General features: G+C 44.6%; 1 protein-coding gene across 4 annotated transcripts in view; it reads left to right on the forward strand.

The window, feature by feature from the left end:
* zfhx3b (zinc finger homeobox 3b) overlaps positions 1–19,763 on the forward strand; it is a 170,947-nt gene that overhangs the window by 19,632 nt on the left and 131,552 nt on the right. The window contains exon 1 of one of the 4 annotated variants that reach the window (XM_072660801.1): positions 15,387–15,415. The exons of the other annotated variants lie outside the window; for them this stretch is intronic. The gene's annotated coding sequence lies outside the window, so the exon portion shown is untranslated. Of the gene's footprint in view, positions 1–15,386; positions 15,416–19,763 lie in introns of those variants that run through there. 4 annotated transcript variants of the gene reach the window in all.

Here is a 19,763-nt window from a genome sequence, read left to right on the forward strand (position 1 = left end):
CCCATCATTCACACATACTGAATATTTTACTGCAGTCAGAGTGGGTAACATGGAAAAAATATCACATCATAATATGTCAAGACATTTTAGCAATGCACAGTCCATATCACAATTTTATTTCATTTTTAAAACGTAACAGAAAAACATGTAACACTTAACACTTCAGCTCAGCTTAAAAACACTACCACAACGAGCACAGTGGCCTTTACTCTGTGATTTACAAACTGTGCTGCACTAAATCCAGTGAAACGGGTCTAATTGCATTGAGCTTTGTTGAAAACAGGCAGTATCTTCAGTAGACTCGGAAAAGCTTGTTGTGACATAATTGTTCGCGATAATCGCCAGTATCGTCGTATTATCCCCCCTTACAGTCCCATACCTTAAACTGTACTTAGGAGGCTCTTAAGGGTTGTTTAGAAAGGCAATGGCTATATACACACTCTAGGCAAAAGGGCTCTATATAGTACTAGGAAAGGGGTCTTTGACTTAGTGGCACAATAGTGGAACCTTTGTTACTGCTTGTAAAACCATTTCTGAAAAAACACGAGAGAGAGTTGTATTTATATGAAGAGCCTATTTAATAACCTTTTACCAGGCAAACATCAATTACAGCAGTCACTAAATATAGAAGCATTGCCTTTAGTAAAGTACCCTCAAAGAACTTGCAGTGTAGAACCGTGACAACACACAGAACTATTTAAATATGTAAGTGGTTCTTTTCCTGGTAAAATTGTGCTGGAAAGTCAGAGAACCAATAGAACACTAGCCTATGTGCTAAGAGTGTGTATGAACGTTAAGTGCATCATTGTAAAATGGAAGGTGACTATGCGTTCCGTCGAACTGAATGTCTCTTTATATATAAATGCCATAGTGTGTGTGTGTGTGTGTGTGTGTGTATGTGTTTGTTGAGGCTGCAGGAATGCCGAGCAGGGATGGGTTAGACCCTGGCACTTCCTCTCTGTGTACGGCACAGCTTATCCTCCTCAGGATTAAAGGCAGAAGAAAAGAAAAGAGGGATGGCAGGAGCCCCCCCCCCCGTCCGCCCTTCCCTCGCTCCCCCCACCCCCCATCCTTCTGCTTTCCATGTTTTTTAGAAAGGGTAGGGGGGCAAAGGGGGATCCAAATAATAAAAAAAAAAAAAGAAAAAAGGTGGGGGGGGGATTAATTTGCAAATGCACAAGGTCCCCCACGGCGGATGGAGGGAGAAAAAAGAGAGGTGATGGAGAGGAGTGGAAGAGAAGAGAAGAGAGCGACGCATCCATTGCCGTTCGATGCGCTCCTACTAGTGGTGAGGCCTAGGCGCTGGCTCAGACCGCTCCGACTCTGGGATCTATTGCTTCAGTCTGAAACGTTACATGGGCTTTCTGAAGTGTGCCATCGAGCAGGGCAGCGTGTGTGCGAGAGGGAACGAGAGCGCCTATTACTGATGTAGGTCGTGCGGCCGAGCGTGGGTGCGCGCGCCGGCAGCGAAGGGGTTAAGAGGCAGGGATAGCCCCCCTTTGTCTCGGCGGTCCTCTTTGCCATTGTTCCGCTGGAATTGAGCTCGGTGCACCTCACTTGACCACAGCAAAGCAATAAAATGGCCTCTAAGTGCTATAGCCTCTCTCTCGCTCCCTCTCTCCCTTTGACAACACCTCTCCTCTGGGCTTTCTCTCTCTCTCTTCACACACACGCCGCAATACACACCTGAATGAAGCATGGTTGTTGTTTTTTTGTTTTTTTTTGTTTTTCTTTATCCAGTGCTGTTTTATCTGCTTTACAGTTTGGTTAAACAGTGTGTTATTGTATAGAGGATATGTGCATTTTAATAAAAATGTTTTTTTGCCCTTCTAATTTTCCTCGTACACACCCAAGCATGACATTTGTGTTCTGACTGGTGGTAATAAAAGCCAGTCGGTAAGACAAAATTAATAGACATTTTCCCCATTTATTAATTCATTCATTTATTCTTATTTTTTTTTTCCTATTTCAAGATCATGTCTTTTGTCTGACACAGGCACTGAGAAAAAGACTGTGTAGTTTGTTACTTCAGGATAATTGAATGTGTAATTAAGTGTAATATATATATATATATATATATATATATATATATATATATATATATATAAATACACATATAATTATTTTTCTCCGTGTGCACATTTGCATAGATGATTACATTTTCATTTGCAGCTGAATTTAATTAAATAATTCAGTGTTTAAGATGTACATAGTCATTCCAAAGTGCTTTGGCATCTACATTTTTTTTTAGGTTTTTCCACTTTTTAGCCTGTCTGAATTTCATGATAAATGGGCTGAGATAAATGTTCCATAATGACCTGGAATAAAATCTGTTTATGTTGACTTCCATTGAAAGTTAAGAAGGTTTTTTTTCCTTCTCCTGCAAAGCCATATTGGATATACAAGGTTTTTGCACTGGCAAATGTACTTTTAGAAACAACTAATGATCCCACAAAAAAAAAAAACATAGTAAATCTAAATTTATGCCATACAACACCATGCAGATGTCTATCTCTGCCTTGAACAATATCAGACTGTAAACATATTGCAAATTAGTGTCTCAGCATATATAGCTATTGCATATATGACTTTCTGTGAGGGAGCTTATAGAGGCGCTATGCATTTTGGTCGTCTGGTTCCTATTACAAGCTCTGTGAACAGTTCTAGCTGTTAGGTTTCTGTAGAATGGAGCATTTCACAATAAACCCAATAAACCACTCTGACTGACTTTGTTGACATCATGATTTAATTATGCAGGGGTTTTGACAAATCTGTGGATCCCCCCTTAAATGTAATATGTTGGTACTGCACCTCATTAAGGTCTAGCCAATGTATTATTTGTATGTGTTTGAATGTCAAGGCCCATATCGCTCAGCGTGTGTCCAAGTGTGGACACAGATTTGACTCTCAGCGTTTTAGATTACATAATGCACAGCGGCTTCTCCCTCATTATTTTCTAAGACCAGTAACAAGCTTCTCTTTTTAGTTGTAAATGTATGATTAGTATTCTAAGCTTATATTATATAATTATAATATTTTTTTATTTTATTTTTTTTTAAGAGTGACTTCATCACGCCTGTTGGAACAGTATTGTCCTGGTTGTTAAGTGATGTGGCTCTGTCAGTAACGTATGTGCGGGGAGGTGAGCCAGAATGGTGTTTATTAGGGAGATATAATGAGTATAACAACAGTGGTAGAGATTTAATGGCTTCAGTGCCTGTGTCTCCTGCCTCGGCGTAGGTGGCATTGTTCTTGATTGTAACGATGATTGTTTACCTCACGGTGTTCTCTTCCTCCCAGACATTATAATTAAAAAGGAAAAAAAATCCCCCTCTCTCTCTCTCTCTCTCTCTCTCTCTCTATTTCTCCCTATCTCTGTCCGTCGTCCCTTCCCATCGCAAACGCACCTAATGAGCTGCGAGAGGGACAGCGCCGATTGGCCTGCAAACAGGGTGAGTCCTGAGAGAGGCCGGACGATTGGCTGAGGTGTTTAATTGGCACCGTCACCCACCCCCACCCCCCCATGGGTGTAACCTGTTTTTGCCAGGTGCTCTACACTTGGTATTAAGTGTTATATAGGACCACAATTAAATCAGCCCTGCCTCCGTCTAGTTATTACACCTTCCTAGTCTATAGAGAGGCGTCTGACTGTTTGTCTGTCAAATACAGACGCTTTTAAATAAGAGCTTTTGTTTCCTTTTGTAAAGTGGGCCTGTTTTTTTTTGGATCTGAGATCCTTGATTAAAGTGATATCAGCTGCATGGATCCGGGTCGAGGAGTTGATGTGTATGCTCACGTACACACACAAATACACACAAACCTAGAGCAGGACTTGCGTCCGTTATACCGGTTGTGTCTTGCTTGAGCACATTTGCACATTTTGCATCTTTAAAACTGCTGGCTGAGAGGTCAAGGCTTGAAATGCAACAGCTACTACAGGTATATCCAGTAGATTGGGCACCCCTGTTCAGGAGACATGTGTTGTTGATTTTAGGAGTGAAAATATGAGGGTAAATCCAGTACAGAGAACACACTTATTTCATCATAGCATATATCGTCTATTCCTGCTCATTTTCTTTTATTATTTAACCTTTAACCTTAACACATAATGGATGAGATGTGTTAGTTATGCAAACAGACTATTCTAGTGCACTAGAATGTGTAGAAGTGTGTTTTCTGATTTGACCAGGAGTGGCCAAACTTTTGCACATGACTGTATATATTATATTATATTATATTATTTATATTATCCAACTCCTGTGAAAGTCATCTTGTTATCTATGCAGTTCTAAGGTTTTAGGGTTTAAGAGGTCAACCCATGTTGAGGGGGCGTGAGTCAGTTACCCCTCAAAGCAGACGGGAAAGGGGGGCTGGGGTAGAGTGGGGGATCATGCCTCTAGGGATCGATTGAAGCCAGACAACCACAACAGATCAGTGACCCCCAAACCCTGACGTGACGTACGCTATTCGGCCCTCCCTGCCAGGCTTATCCGATGGAGTCGCCACTCGGACACTGCCCCCCTCCTCCCCACTCGTCCATAACCTAATGTTAAAAGGAAAAGCCTGACCCAGCATGTTTGAAGATGTGACATTGTGGTTTTCCATTTGCATAAATTCTAATGGGTGGCCATTTGCTTCCATTGTATTTGTTAGCATTTATAATCTTTTTTTATTATTGTTATTTATTTTTTTGGTCAGAACTGTTCCTTTAACCCAACAAGCCAACAAAAGAGGCCTCACTGAACTGACCCCGGGTCAGCATGCAGCATGGCCGGGCTTCTTGTTTACCGTGTCCACAGCTTCCTCTTGTTTTGACAGTACACACCTTGACGAACGCTGAATCGCTTGTTTGTACTGTGCCTAATCCTTTCTGCTAGGCCCTTTGTCTCGCAGATTCTAAACTAAACACACCGAGCTGCGTTTCAGAAAGTAGCCGTTTAGGACTCTCAGTGCTTTGACCAGACAAACCTCAAGTAAGCACAAGAGCAGCAGAACGAGAGGCCAAGTGTGCTTGTAAGTGTGAGCACATGTGTGTGGGTGAGGGGTCGTCGAGAGGTGAAAGAAAGGCTGGGTGCTGCTCATATGCGACATTCACGGTTTGGTTACTTTGTCAGGTGCCGGTCTTTTGTTTCTCTGTGTTCTCTTCCCCTTTTTTTCTGCCCTTTGTTGCAAGTATAGAACGGAACAAATTGGCAAGATAATATTCTCTCTCTCTCTCTCTCTCTCTCTCTCTCGCTCCCTCTCTGTCTCTCTCTCTAACCTAAGGCCTGTAATGAACCTGGCTTGTAAGAGCGCTAGCTCTTAACTGCCTGCGGTTGCTGGAAGTCGCTGTGGATCTAAAGCTTAATTTGTACAATGCTGCATCTGAGGCATTAAGTTGGCAGGAGAAGGCTGAAGTCTTAAAAGCTTGCATGACAGGGTGTCAGATTTTTGTCTGCAAACTTGTAGGTGGAAGTGCGTGTTGCGCAAGGAGCCAAGTTTACCTGTCGAATCATAGCGAGAGGAGTTTAAGCATGTCAGTCCCGGCGCGGAGCACAGGAGACGCAGTGGAAGAGTGTGTGTCCGCTCAGAGTCCCCTGCCAGACTGGAACTTCCCCAGCCAAGCTTAGCAGGGTAAGCCTTTGTTTTTGTGTGTGTGTGTGTCTGTGGGGATGTGGGTGTATGTGTGTGGGTGTGTACTCTGATTCCTGTCTCCGGGCCTGTCTCTTATGTAGGTGACACACACAGAGGTTTCTTTTTGTTGTTTGTTTGTTTTTTTTTTTTTTTTTACAGATTATAACTGAGCTTTGTTGGCGATACCGATACCAAGCATAGTGTCACAGCACTCAGTGTCCTCTTGGATGTTAATTAAGCCAAGTGTTATACTATATTTGGGTGTCAGTTTTGAATCAGAATTTGCTTGAGGCCTAATGTTTGATCTGGGTTTGGGAAATTGGCTTCAGTATACCGAATTGAATATTTCGTAGTTTAAATTGTGTACAGAATCAACATTTTTAAATTTACTCTTTAAGCTTATTTATATTAATAAAATATTGCATTTTAAGTGGGGGTGCACTGATCCGATACTGGCCAAAAAAGTATAATCCAATTTAAAACTTAATTCCAGGCTTCATAACTCAACAAGCAAACAAGCAGCAATACTGACCCCATATAACCATGTTTCTATAGTCTTTACAAACAGCAACTTCACGTGCAGGCATGAAGTAAATTTATAATCAAAACATATGATTAGATTTGTACAGAAATCTAAATTCTGTTAATATTTACATCTCAACCTCAGACATATTTACGTAGTGAATTCATTATGTGAAAATATCAGGGCGTGTGTGACTGTCTCTTATAAATTCTTTGGAATGTTTAGGCTAATAAAGTTCAAATTCTCAAAAAATCACACAGACCTGGCCTAGGGGTATAAAAGTTCAAAGAGGGATAATTATGGTATCGACAGATACTTAAAGTTGCAATATCAGTGACAATATCGGGCGTGGTATCGTGCCACCCCTAGGTTTAACTAAAGGAATTCTTTGTTTGGAAAGTTGCTGCATAATTCAGTCATTATTTCAGTGTAAGCACAGTCATTCAGAGGGGTTCGATGTGAACTGGTGTACTGTAACTAAACTAACCACCAACACTTTTTTTTTTTCACAGTGGTGGTGATAGGAACCAGAGGCCACAATGTCTACTGCACAAATACAGCCATTTTATTGACTACCTTAAAAAGCCAGTGAACCTACACATGTCTTTTGAGTTTTTTGCAGAATGCTAATGCTGGTAAAACAGTGCTGAATCTGTAAACAAAATGTTCATTAGGGACTATTTTGCCTTACAACCTCTCCACAACTGCTGTATTTTTTACATTTAAATTTTAGGCCTAAACCTTTTCTGAACTATCGGAAAGCAATGCCTCAGGCAGTCTATTCACAACTGTTTAGTGTAACAACCTTCTTTGAGGTAGCTTTAGGAGACATTTAACTTTTCCGATGTCTGGTTCCACCACTGTAAACAATAGAAACTCTGTACGCTTTCTCCAGAATGGAAAAATCTGTGGTATTCCCCTTTAAAAGTTGGACTATTGAACTTGTAATACTTTGTGCAACTGTAGCCAGGACATGTAGTCAGACATGCGGCCCATTTGTGTTGCATACATGTAATTATCTATATATAAAGAAGTGTAAGCCTATTGTTAAGTAACCAAAACCACCCCAGTAACCAGCTCAGTTCCCTTTCAGTTCGACTAAAAAAAAAAAGAACTGATATTTTGATATTTTAATACGCAAGTCCATTTTGTTGACCCTAGCCAGTTTCCCCTCTGCTTTTCCTACACCGTCAGGACATTTGTGTCCTGAAATTTTGGTACGAAGAGCACTCATGCACAGAGTGTTTACAATGAAGAGGATGGGGGAAGGGGCGGCACAGACACTTGGTTCATAGCTTCCTTCCGTTCCTCAGTTTTTATGAATCGCCTCTGTCATAACAACTGCCAGGACCATGGAGGAAACAGAGAGGGTAAGAGAGAGAGATAGAGAGAGAGAGAGAGAGAGAGAGAGAGAGAGAGAAAAGAAATATGCAATGAAAAAAAACACTCACACACACACTGTTATATGTACAGAAGCAGGACAATAGCTGCTATCCCAAGGCCAGACCAAGTGCTCATGTTGCATGTAATGGGTCAGGGGGTATTTGTGAGGTGGTTTTATTTTGGAGCTCCGTGGCTGTGATAGGACAGTGTCAGGCGGCGCTCATTATCATTCCTGACTGAAGGCTAAAGCCCCACTATCACCACTCTGTGCCTCCAGTGCAGGCCAGTCTTTATAGCAAGAGAGCAGAGAAGCTTTTCTCACACTCTGACTTCCTGAGGACAGCGCATGTGTGTGTGTGTGTGTGTGTGTCAGGGGTTGTTTTAATATATTTTCAGGACAAAAATGCCTGGCTTTGTAGTAAAAGCAGAGAAAAAACAGGAATAACCTACAATGAGATGGTTATTGAAATTGTATTTTAAAATGTTTATGTTTAAACAGCAATGAGGATATATTATACACACAATAAATATGACATGTGCATGTACGTGTGTATGTGGCTGAATATCAGTGCAGTTCGTGCCAGTGCTGGATCCTTGTTTCAGAAGGCCAGATAAACGCTCTCGTGACATAAGCTGAGCAACAGGAAGCCTGCCCTTGCTTCTTTCACAATCTCCCTCGAAACAGGAACTGAGAGAGTCAGGGCTGTGCGCAGCAGCTAGCAGGTGGGTGGCAGCCTGTTGAGCGCGGTGGGCACAAGGAGGGGCCCGACACAAGGCCCCTCAGAAGCCCCCCAGAGCCCCTCGTGCCCTTTGGAAGTGTGGTATCCGTCTGTTTTGGGGGTACGGCTCGTGTCTGGGCGTTTAGCACTTGCCAGGGAGAGCATTTATATGCAAATGCCAAACGAGCGGCAGCAGGGGCTAATTGCGGTGGGGGCCATTGTGCCCCGTGCCAAGCCCGGAGAGAGCCGGGGAGTTTCCTACACAGAGGGAGTGGGCTTCCCTCAGCTTGTTTACTCATTGTCTTCCCTTATTACCCTCATTGACACTCCCCCTCTGTTTAGAGGTGGGATTTTGGGGGGGGGGGGGGTGGCTTGTTTGTAGCGCGCTCTCCGCCCCGCGTCGAGCTGCCTCTTAATGGGCTTGATTAAAGAGGGAGCATCCTGGGGTCCTCTCCAGTCCCTGCTGTTTCATCTCTCTCTCGCTCTCTCTCTGTCTCTCTCCTCTTCTTCTTCTTCTCCGTCCAGCTCTCACTCAGGTCACGCACCCCTTTTAGCTAGCACCCTCCTCCAAAGAATGCTCCACTAATTACTCAGGGTGTTCAAAATGCATTTAGGTCAGCTTTTTTTTTTTTTTTTTAATGGCATGCAAATTTATGAGCAGGCAAGAGAGGCAAATATTAACTTGTGGAGCCGGCGCTTGCCATTGGCTGGGGACAAAGGTAGTGCACTCCACTCTGGAGGATTCCAGAGGATTCCCACCAGCTTGAGGGGTCTCTGGGGTTCCAGCAGGGAGAAAGCAGAGATGACCAAGGCGCCTCAGGACCTGCTAGTCCGGACATGCTTTCAAATCCTTGCCCAGGCTGCTTTTTGTTGGCCTTCTGATCTGCGTGGAAGGTCAGAAGGGGTTATCAGAGGGCATGCTTCCTTGGCATGCTCCAATGTAGTGTAAACACCATGATACGCTTCTTCTTATGTTTTAGTTCACCATTTCTATGGCTGTCATGGATTGTTAAATTTTAGAAGATGCCTCCGTTCTGTTCATAAGTAGGAGAGATATTCATATTCACCTGATGAATAAAGGTTCTACAAGGTTACCGATTTAAAGATTTTTTTTATATATATATGTTAATTCTAGGTGCAAACTGGCCCTTTGAAGAGCTTTTATTTTTAAGAGTGCATTCTGTAAGTAAATGCAATATTGAATTTACTTCTCAGATTAATCCTAAAAATAATTCTACAGTAGTGTAGAATTACTGGAGCCAAAGTGTAGGTTTTGTTCATTTACAGCGTATTTTTGAGTTAACAACGTTATTGTGTAATTGCCTTTAATAGACTATCAAAGAGTGATCAGAGTCTGGGTCAGATACCGCATGCTGTAACTCTCATCTCAAAGCTTCATTTCAGCGTGAATTTAGCTACTCCAGATGCCTTTGCTGGTCAGCTGCTCCGACCGAGCCCGATGCTCCGTGGACTAAGCGGCCCGCTTGATTGAGAAGTGTCTCTGGTAGAAATGACAGCAGTGCTGGAAGTAATTAGCATTGATAGAATTATGACAGAGGCAAACAACACTGAGAGAGAGAGTGAGAGAGAGAGAGAGAGAGAGAGAGATAAAGCAGCACCTCCATTTTGAGTGGGGAGGCTTTTGATATGGAGGAAATGGCTTGTGACAGCGGCTGAGACTAGCCAGATCCCCACAGTTTGGAGTTTAGGTTTGACCTCTATTAAGATAAAGCAGCTGGCTGGGGCTTGCTAGCTTTTGCTCCGTGTCCACTTATCCCCCCCCCCCCCCCCCTCCCTCTTCCTCTCAGCGCAGGTCATCCCTCAGCAGTTGTTTCTCCTGCAGTAAAACTAATTAGTTGTGGTGCCTCTTTAGTTATCATGGATAAGCAAGTATTGTATGTGTGTGTGTGTGTGTGTGTGTGTGTGCGCGTGTGCATGTTTATGCTCCTGTGTGTTGCCATGATTGAATGCCTGTGACTTTGTGCTGCTGCGTTCTTTTCGCCATCCATCAGCGCGGAGATAGACGTTTGCGAACAATCCCACCGCATTCCAGCCTAATGATTCTGTCCGGCTAAGACAAAGGCTAGAGTGAGTGAGAGATATAGAGAACGTGTGTGTGTATGTGTGTGTGTGTGTGTGTGTGTGTGTTTGAGTGTATGGAGGAGAGAAGAGAAAGAGAGCTGCCATGCCAGGTCAGGTTCACCCCCTAATGAACATACACATGGTAAATATATTCAAAACACACACCCACACCCACACACACACACAATCCACATGCAAACTTCAGCAGGGAATGAAATGGGGGTCGTCCTGCATGGGCCGAAGCAGATGGATCAAAAAGCTGTGTGTGTGTGTGTGTGTGTGTGTGTGTGTGTGTGTGTGTGTGTGTGTGTAGAGGCACCTCGTAGAAACAGCTGCTCGGCACTGTCTCTCCAGCAGCCCTGGCTGACAGCACAGAGAAATACGAGGCCCCCCTTAGACCTCTGTCCTGGGAAAGGGGACAAGCCAGAGACGTGCGCACACACACACAGAAGCTCACACAGATGCCCACAGATACAATAGACGTATGGTATGCATAATTTCTCATTCTTCCCCCTATTTACAACAGCACTCTTTATTTACTGCTTAATTCCATTTGCCCCCATTTTCCCGTCACTCTCTCCAGCTCTGTCTCCTATTCTCTCTCTCTTTCTCTCTCGCTCTCGCTCTCACTGCCAGTCCACCTCTCCTGGTCCTCTCCTTTCACATGTCTGTCTTTTAACTCTGTCTCAAGGTGCTTTTCTTCTGCTTCTCCTATCCTTTTTTCATCCCGTCAACATGCTTTTCTCTCCCCCTACCTCTCTCGCCCTCTCTCTCTCGCTCTCTCTCTTTGGTGTGTGCAAACTCCAGTGGAGTTGAGAAAGGCATTCAGCACCCTTAATCCCGACTCCCTCCATCAGGAATGCAAATGCGTGTGATTGTGTGACCCGCAGGGGCCTGGCAACATCTGCAGGAGGAGCCCCCCTAACATACACAACCCACACACACACACGCTGTCCTTCTGTCTTTTCGGCACTCCCCGGCTCTCACTGGCTGTTGTGATTTCATTGTTTCACTTCATGGCATGGTTAACCCTGTGCTGCTACGGAGCCTGAGCCGGGCATTTTTTTTTTTTTTTTTCCCTTTCTTTCCCAGGCCTGGCCACTACTCCACGCCTGTCCATCTGGGCCTGCAGGCAGACATAACACTTTCAATATGTATGTGGGCTTGTTTCTGTGCATTTCGTGGACACAGGCACCTACAATAGAGAATATGGTAGCACTTGACTGAAGGGCAGGGTATACATAAGACTTCCATTACAACTGACACCGACCAATAAATGGGCATTTATAAAGGCATACTGCAGCTGTTGTCAGTTTTCATAGCCCTTGTTGAGGTGAAATTACGGCAAAATTGAAAAAAGCCAAAAAAAACGCCTGCCATGTAACTTATATAGGTATAGAAGTATTTTAGAGAAGTATTGCCATTAGAAATCAACACTCTGGAATAGAGAACATGAACCTATTGGCACCATGCCTAATGCATGAATGGGCTAGAGGGGTATAATGTCCCCCAGCATTGAGCTATGAAGCAGTGGAACTATGTTCTTTGGAATGATAGGGCTCCACCCAATACTCTTGGGATGAGTTAGGGCGTTGGAGATGAGGTAGGGTGGTGATCATCTAACATCCTGACCTCACTAGCACTGAACATTGCTGAATGCAATCAAATCATCACATCAGTGCTCCAAAAGCAGGTTCCCCAATCCTTTCGTCCATATAGATACTGACCAAATGGCCAAACAAGCCTCTTTTTGAGGGACAGACCATGGCCAAAGAACACATAGACAAAAGTGTAGGAACCCTAATACAGGAATTCCCCATGTCCTGTACTGTACAACTTACCCCACTCCGTTTAAATACATTCAAGCTAAAGCTAATGTGACACGCCATGATATATATCATTGCTACCCAGAAGAGAAAAGAGAGATGCCTGCTGAGGCCTACTGTTGGTTCTCACAGGCTAATTCAGATCTGAGGTCGTAATTGGACGATTTATCCTCTGTGTCCCACTCGGGCACACACTGGTATATGGGCCGAGGTCTAGGCGCCGTCCAAGGAAAGGGGTGGGATACGGAGGGTGGCAGTGGTGTTAGCCAATAAAATCTGGTGATTAAATTTGCACCCGCCCCCGCCTCAGTGCCAGGTATGGCAGTTGAAAGAAGCGATTGTTTTGCTTGTCTCCGTTTTCCAAATGATAAATTAAATGTAAAGCTGGACTGACAAAGTGAATCTGCGTCAAAGCCACAGTGGCGCTGATTGAATTACAGTTTCCAAGCCCTCCACTCGGGCCACATTTCTGCATACACGCTGCCAATGCGCACACCAGATATACACACAGACACAAGCAAAACATGGCTCTTTATCCTGCTCCTCTATGTTTTGTAGAGCTGGTCTGCAGGTCAAGTGTACAGACGTACTGTATAAGATAGTGTCCTTGAACTCATGGAGACGGGTAGATTACGTTGTGAGCCATTCTCTCCGCATGCAGTCGTAGGCCTGCATAAGAGGGAAATAATAATGAGCGTATTGTTGATGGCGATCTGTTGATATTCGTGGCAAAATAGAGGGAAATAATTTATTTAAAAAATGATGAGAAAGGCTACTTGACTCTGAGGACTATACATACAAAGACGATTAGCATGTCATATGCGGAAAGTCGTTTGTATCACAGTGTTCGTTCGGTGCATTTTGCAGCTGTGCATTGATATCTGTTTGTGTGTGTGTGTGTGTGTGTGTGTGTATGTGTGTGTCCACGTGTCCTCTCCTGGAGCCATGCCAAGCTCCCTGCCATGCTTTTGAAACTTGTGCATTAGTTGTCCATGTGACAGTTGTGTGTATGTGTGTGTATGTGTGTGTTTGTGTGAAACATATGAGAACAGCTTTTATGCACGTATGTATATGTGTGTGTGCAGCCACTTATGGACCCCTAACCCCCCCCCTTAAAATGCACGCTTTCTTCCTCATACCGTTTATGTAGGAACACCATCGCTGGCCATTGTTAGGAAAAGCACGATTAATCATTACATTTGTGCAAAGCAGGGGCGCTGTTGCCATGGGGACCCAAATGATCCGCACTGCTTTGCATATCAACAGAAAAGTTTACAATCGTGGCAGGGAGGGGGCGGAGACTTCAACCGAAACCAGCAGATCCGCCCCTAAAGAGAATGCACTCTTTTGCACTCTCTCTCTCTCTCTTTGAATGTAGTGGACAAATAGTCCTCTAACAAAGCCCTCCACCGCTAATCAAGATTGCTCCTAATGATCAAGCCCTGGATAAAAGCTGTGTTCAAGCATTAAAAAAAAAGTAATTAATGTCTGTTAAGTGGCCCTAAACTCCCTAGAGACTCGCCTACATATCATTTTTAGTGCGGGCAGATATTATTTTGGGCCTGGAAGATATCTTGGATTGGATGAATATTGACTCTTTTTTTTTCAGCTACCTCAGTTCTTTTATTTGAGGAAAAGCAGCACATCTGTTTGGTTATTACTCAGTTGCATGACATCACTTAATGCTAGACTGCTGTAGTAATCTGGGAAGACTGTGTGTGTAAGAAATAGAAAGAAAGAGAGAGAGAGGGAGCGAGATGGCCATGTCTGGTAATAACTGGCGGCTTTACGCAGTGTCTGATGTTTGGTTCCAGCCGTGGCTGTGTTGTCTGCCAAAGCCTCTGGAATGTTCTCTCTGATGGGCTTAGACCTCGTGCCTTGACCTGCCTAAGGAGGCCCCACTGACTCCTAACACATCTGGATGGGCATGTCTGCTGTGGAGTTATTACCCCTCAGTGTATGTTAGATGTTTGCGAAGTCATAGCAGTCATACCAGAACATTATGACCACCTTCCTAACAGTGAGAATAACCAGCCATGGCTCGAATGTCATGGCATGGACTGTATCAGTCAATGGATCATTATAGAGGTTAGCTGGTCCACAGTGGTGTGTCGATTGCTCTCTACCACTCACTGGAGTCATCTTTCCCCTCTGGCATCAATGGCCCGTGTTAAGGTGTTAGAAGGCACTCAGTGTGCGAGAAGTCCATTCTCGGTACACCTTCACTACGGTGGCCCAAAGGCCATGGATGCCACAGGGGGTAGAGCCTGCCTCCATTCCACAACGTCTTGCTAGTGTCATCCGAGCCAAGGGGGGTCAGTCCCACTATTAGGTAGATGATCATAATATTCTGATGTATGTACAATATACAGTGTGTGTTTTCATTCAATGATAGGTGGGGGTGGTTGGAAAAAATGCTATGATATTATTGGTTAGAGGTGGTCAGTAGGAACTACGGCTCAGTCCGAGATTCCAGAGCGATAGAAGCTTTGTCCCTGGAATGGTTTGAGCCGACAAATGTCTGCTTAACTGTGCTCAGTATGACCAATGACAACGACATCATGCATAAATACATTTCAGTTGTACAGCAGAACCTATACGACTGAGCTCAGCTTTTCTACCTGCTTTCCTTACTGCAGCCTATTGGCTGCTAAATGGGATCTGTGTTTGTAAATACCATTTGAGTATGGCGGCAAGAAACAAGGTTGGCTAAATATAGCAGCTCCGAGAAATATGAGCAGGACAGTAGAAAGCAGTCCCCATTAGAGCTCCCTCTCTCTCTCTCTCTCTCTCTCTCTCTTGCTCTCTCTCTGCCCAGTCATATCCGCAAGGAGAGAGTGGCTTTCAGGCACAGCAGAGGAAGCTGTGCTTTTCTACTGATCTGAGGGCAGTTTTTGGCCCCCGGATTCCAACTTTAAGCATTTTGAAAAGTGCAAAAGTAAGCAGTTCAGCTGGACAGGCTAGTTAAGGGAGCATGAGTGGGGTAGACTCAGATAAACCGCTCATTATCACTTGCTTGTGGCTAGGAAAGGTCTCTCTTTCTCTCAGCAACACACACACACACACCTCTGATGGCCCAGCTCACATGATTTGAATGTCAAGGCCAGATTTGGCCCTTTCTCCGTTCTCTGCTACAGCAGTAGAGTCTGCCATGTGACTGTATAGATTAGCTGCTGTTAGCTGTTTTCCTCAGTTTCTCAACAGTTGGATAACAGCTTATTAGAGCAGCAGTGGGTAATATGGCTGCCTCACGACGGTTCATCTTTTAGGTATGTATAGCAGGGAGGTGGGGGGGAGGGGACTAATCTCCGCCTGTACACACGCACACTCACCAGGCTGAGAGGTGATTCATACGCGCAGTATGAGAGGAAGTTTTTCTGCTGTAATTACATGCAGTTCTGACACATGTTTATGCTGGGCTCTGGCAGAGCTGAGCTCGCTCTGTGACAAAGTAGCACTTAAAATTCCTCCCAAAACATTTATCAGCGCATTATTTTTCTCTCCCCCCGTCTTTTTTCCGGTCACTCACTGTCAGAAACGGTTGGTGAAAGAACCCGGTGTGTGTGTGTGTGTGTGTGTGCTGTCCACGTCTACCCGCTGCATGAATTTTGAAGCTGGGAGGATAAATGTCCTGCACAGTCACTGCCTAATACAGCCCAGCTTGCGCTTTCTTTCATTTATTATCTCGGAGAGGAAGAAGAAGAAGAAAAAAAGATCTGTTTACTTTGTCTGCCGTTTAATACCTTGAACTCCTCTAAATGGCTGGGTATAAATGTCAGGAGAGCAAGAGTGTGTTAGCTCGGTGCCAGGGCGCGATCACGGTGGCTGCGGATGGAGGGAAAGCAGCGGAATCCCATTTGGATCCTAGCTGGCTGGCTGGCTGGCAGCGAGCGGCACACTGATATTGAGGTCAGCTGTCCGAAATGATCTCATGTTAAGGAATGGACGAGTCAGCAGGGTCACCGCAGAAACGCCATGACAACACTTTCTCCCGGCCGATAAGGACTTGCCCTCCTTCCTTTTCCCTGCCTGGGAAAATAGTGGGGGTAGGGGGATAGCAGGATACTGGCTTCTACACGAGCTAGACAGGGTGGACAGGGGGATAGCGCCACTAAGTTACATATCGTCACTGTTACACAAAAAACCCTGAAAAAAAAACTTTCATGATGATTTGGATAAATAGAAATGCTCCACAATGGATGGGAATCAAAGTACTGTTCATACGTATTGATGTAAGCCCATGTTTAGATGCTCCTTATAAGTGCTGCCATTACAACCAGCTCTTCTTTTAAAGCTACAGTCAATTTTGGTTTTCAGTTTTCACATTTCATGTACCATAATAGAAATGCACTGAATTCAGTACATTCTTTTGCCACTATCTCACTCACATACCCAGGCGCACTGGCTTTCATATGCACTCACACTCACACACATAGACACACACCAAGCTGCAAACCCCAAACTTCCAAACAAACATTAGAAAGTCCTAAAATAGCCACTAGGCCGTTTCCTGGATGTCACGGTGGTGCTAGCCGGTGCCTGAACAATCCCTGCCTGTGTTTCCCAGCTGCCGCTGCCACCGCACGCGGGCGTCGGAACTGCGTTCAGGAATTCGGCGCAGGGCAGCAGCAGCCGGGGCCGAGTCCTCTTCGAGAGTTCCGTTGGGAAAGAGAGGAAACGTAAACAGATAATGCTGCTTGTGCAGAACGGGGCCGGAAGTGGGAGGGCTCAGATCAGAGAAGGGGTTTAGAATGTGTGTGTGTGTGTGTGTGTGTAAAAGTGTGTGTGTGTGTGCTCACATTTGAATGTCCTTAGGTTGGGTCTGAATCCGGTTACCTTTATACCGGGACTGATAATTATCTGTTAGTTCTGCAGAGGGTAAATTTGAACAGACACACACACACCATACTTCATTCCTGTATTCCTGTGTAGGCGGTGTTAGCAGATGGAGTCTTAGCCAGTGGCATAACTACTGCCAGTGCAGGTGGGGCAGTTGCACTGGGACCCCTTGTATGACTATCTTAAGCAGTTTTATACTCCCGATTTATGTGTAACTATAAAAACACAAAATGGAATTCCATGGCATTCATTTTAATAATAATTTGATTATCAGAGTGTAAACAGAGTCATTCCGAGTGGTTTAACGTGAAAAGCTCTGCTCTAGAGAAACTTACAGGGTCTGATCTAGTCCCCGAAAGAAAATGGATTTAACACTATTTTACCATCACCAGCTTTAAAGAAATTGACAAAGAAATGTATATTCACTGGACAGTTTGTGAAGTAACTATAAGGTCTGTATTTGTGTTAGACCACCATGCCAAAACCAAGAGGGACTTTGGTTCCGTCTCAGTTATGTAGATAATTGAAGAAGTTCGCAGAATTCTTATTTAAACTCTATTAGAGACGCTGAATAGTGAGTAAACAAGTGAATCACATTGTGAATTTGGAACCAATTGGAGATTATTTTTATATAAGGCTGACCATTCATTGTTTTTGCCTTGGGTCCATAAGATCCCAGTTATGTAGTGGTCCTGGCTCTTTCAGCTCAACTGGGTGGGGGGTATTCATGAGTCGCCCATGTCCAAAAGTTACCCCGCTGTTGTGTTTTCAGCTCAAAAATACCTCCAGCACAGCCCTGAAGTAGTACCACACACACTCTCTCCCACATACACACGTATAATTTATGGCTGCCGGGTCCTTGATCAATTGATAGCAGGGAATCCTTTGGTAAATAGAGTTTTAGACACATTGCCAATAGACCTGGGCTATTGATTGGAATGTAAATTAAAAACTTAATCAGGTCTCCGAGATAAGATTTATCTCCGCCCCTAGCAAATTGCAGGGCGGCCACGGAGGCAGCCGGAGCCGGGGGACACCGCTGAGGGAGCGCTGCCCCCTGAGTGCGTGCCAGGCCGGGGTACGAGCCGGTACAAACAGCCGCACAGTCGCCCCTCGCTGTTGCTCCATAAATGCATGATGTGGAGGCTGGTTCCAGTCTCGCACACGAACACACTGGCTCTGGACAGTAGACCTTGGAGTGAGTGTGGAAAGAGTATTTGTGATAGTGGATTACATTGTCAGACAGTTGAGAAATCCAGATTGGCTTTAAAAAGATTGATTGTATTCCACCACCACCACCCCCCCCCTCCCCCCTCCACCAGGCCCCTTCTAGATTAAGCTGTTTTGCAATCTTCACCCCTTCAACTAAATTTTCACACACTCCCGAAGCCTGCTTTGTGGGCTCTGATGAAATATGTAAATCGTTAAACTTTTGCCCCATTTCTTCAGCATAAATCCTACACTGGTCATTTTTGCAGGAGAAATTCCATGTCCATTTATGTACACTATCATCATGTACATATGCTCGGCGCTCTATATTTTATGTGTATTAAGACAATCCCTTTGAATTGCACATTGATTAGATTATGGATTTTCACCTTAATTGCTGTGGGGAAATTTTCTCCGTCTCGACCCGTCTTCATTATTAATATCGGGAAATGGGAAATGCATCCGAATGAAATATCTCGCCGCATAAGCGAAGCCCAGGCGTCCTGCTTTTCTACTCGGAGGAGGAGGGACGGTTCGGTGGTGGTATCTCGCCCGTGAGCCGGCACGATAACAGGCGTTTAGTGCGATTTTAAGCCTGGCTAGCTTCAGTAGCACCGTGCTCCTCAGATCTCTCCCCTTCTCTGTAATTAAAACCAACATTTAGTCTGTGATTAGAGGATGAATTAGGCTCCTCTGTGGGATTATACCGCTCTCATTATCTTTCCTTCATTCTGTTGCACATATTGAAGAGAGAGCGAGAGAGAGAGAGTAGGGTCTTAGTGGTGACGCTAGCTCACCTGGAGTTAATCTGCAGGTGAGAGACACAGGACGGCGCTCCTCAGAAGAGCGGATTCAAGAGGAAAAGGTGGCAGCCATAATTAGCGACCCACACAAATCATAACGCATGGCTGATCATACGTCTAGGCGCTGGGGTTAGCGTTATGCTAACGATCAGTTTCCGTGCACAGCAGAAGTGCGACCAGCCCCAAAGCTAACAGGCCGGCCACACTGGCCCCCCGTCCTGCCAGCTGTAGGGCAGGTTGTAGAGGGAGTCCGTAATAGGCTCTTTGTCAGATAAGCTGCAGAAAGACTCGTTTAGTTAGTAAAAGTGCAGGGGGGATCCTGGCCTGATAAACCCACTGTTTCCCTCTGTAATACCCAACAGCTAAAATCAATAGGCGGGATAATGCTGCCGCTAGTCGTCCAGTCTCCTTTATCTTGCCTTGCTTCAGCTCACATACATAGGGTCGGGCGTATGTGTGCGTATGTGTGCTGGGTGGGTGTAAATTGGCAGGACACAATTACTAAAAGGCCTGATAGATACTTTAGAATGTGTACTGATAAGTATTCTAGGTAAAATAGTTTGTTTTTGTCCTTATATATTTTATTTAATTTTATTTTTTTGGAAGGGAGTCATTGTACAAGGGTGCCTGACCATGAGCCCCTGATTTTGAATGAAAGTGGGGGAGCAAGAGTGATCAAGACCTGATCATAAGAACTGGGGGGCTACATGCTCCACTTGCTCCACTGCTCAGACAGCCATGCGCCTGGCATGGAGTAGTAAGCACA

Source organism: Salminus brasiliensis, chromosome 17 (assembly GCF_030463535.1).
Source record: "Salminus brasiliensis chromosome 17, fSalBra1.hap2, whole genome shotgun sequence".
In the NCBI taxonomy this organism is placed as follows: domain Eukaryota; kingdom Metazoa; phylum Chordata; class Actinopteri; order Characiformes; family Bryconidae; genus Salminus; species Salminus brasiliensis.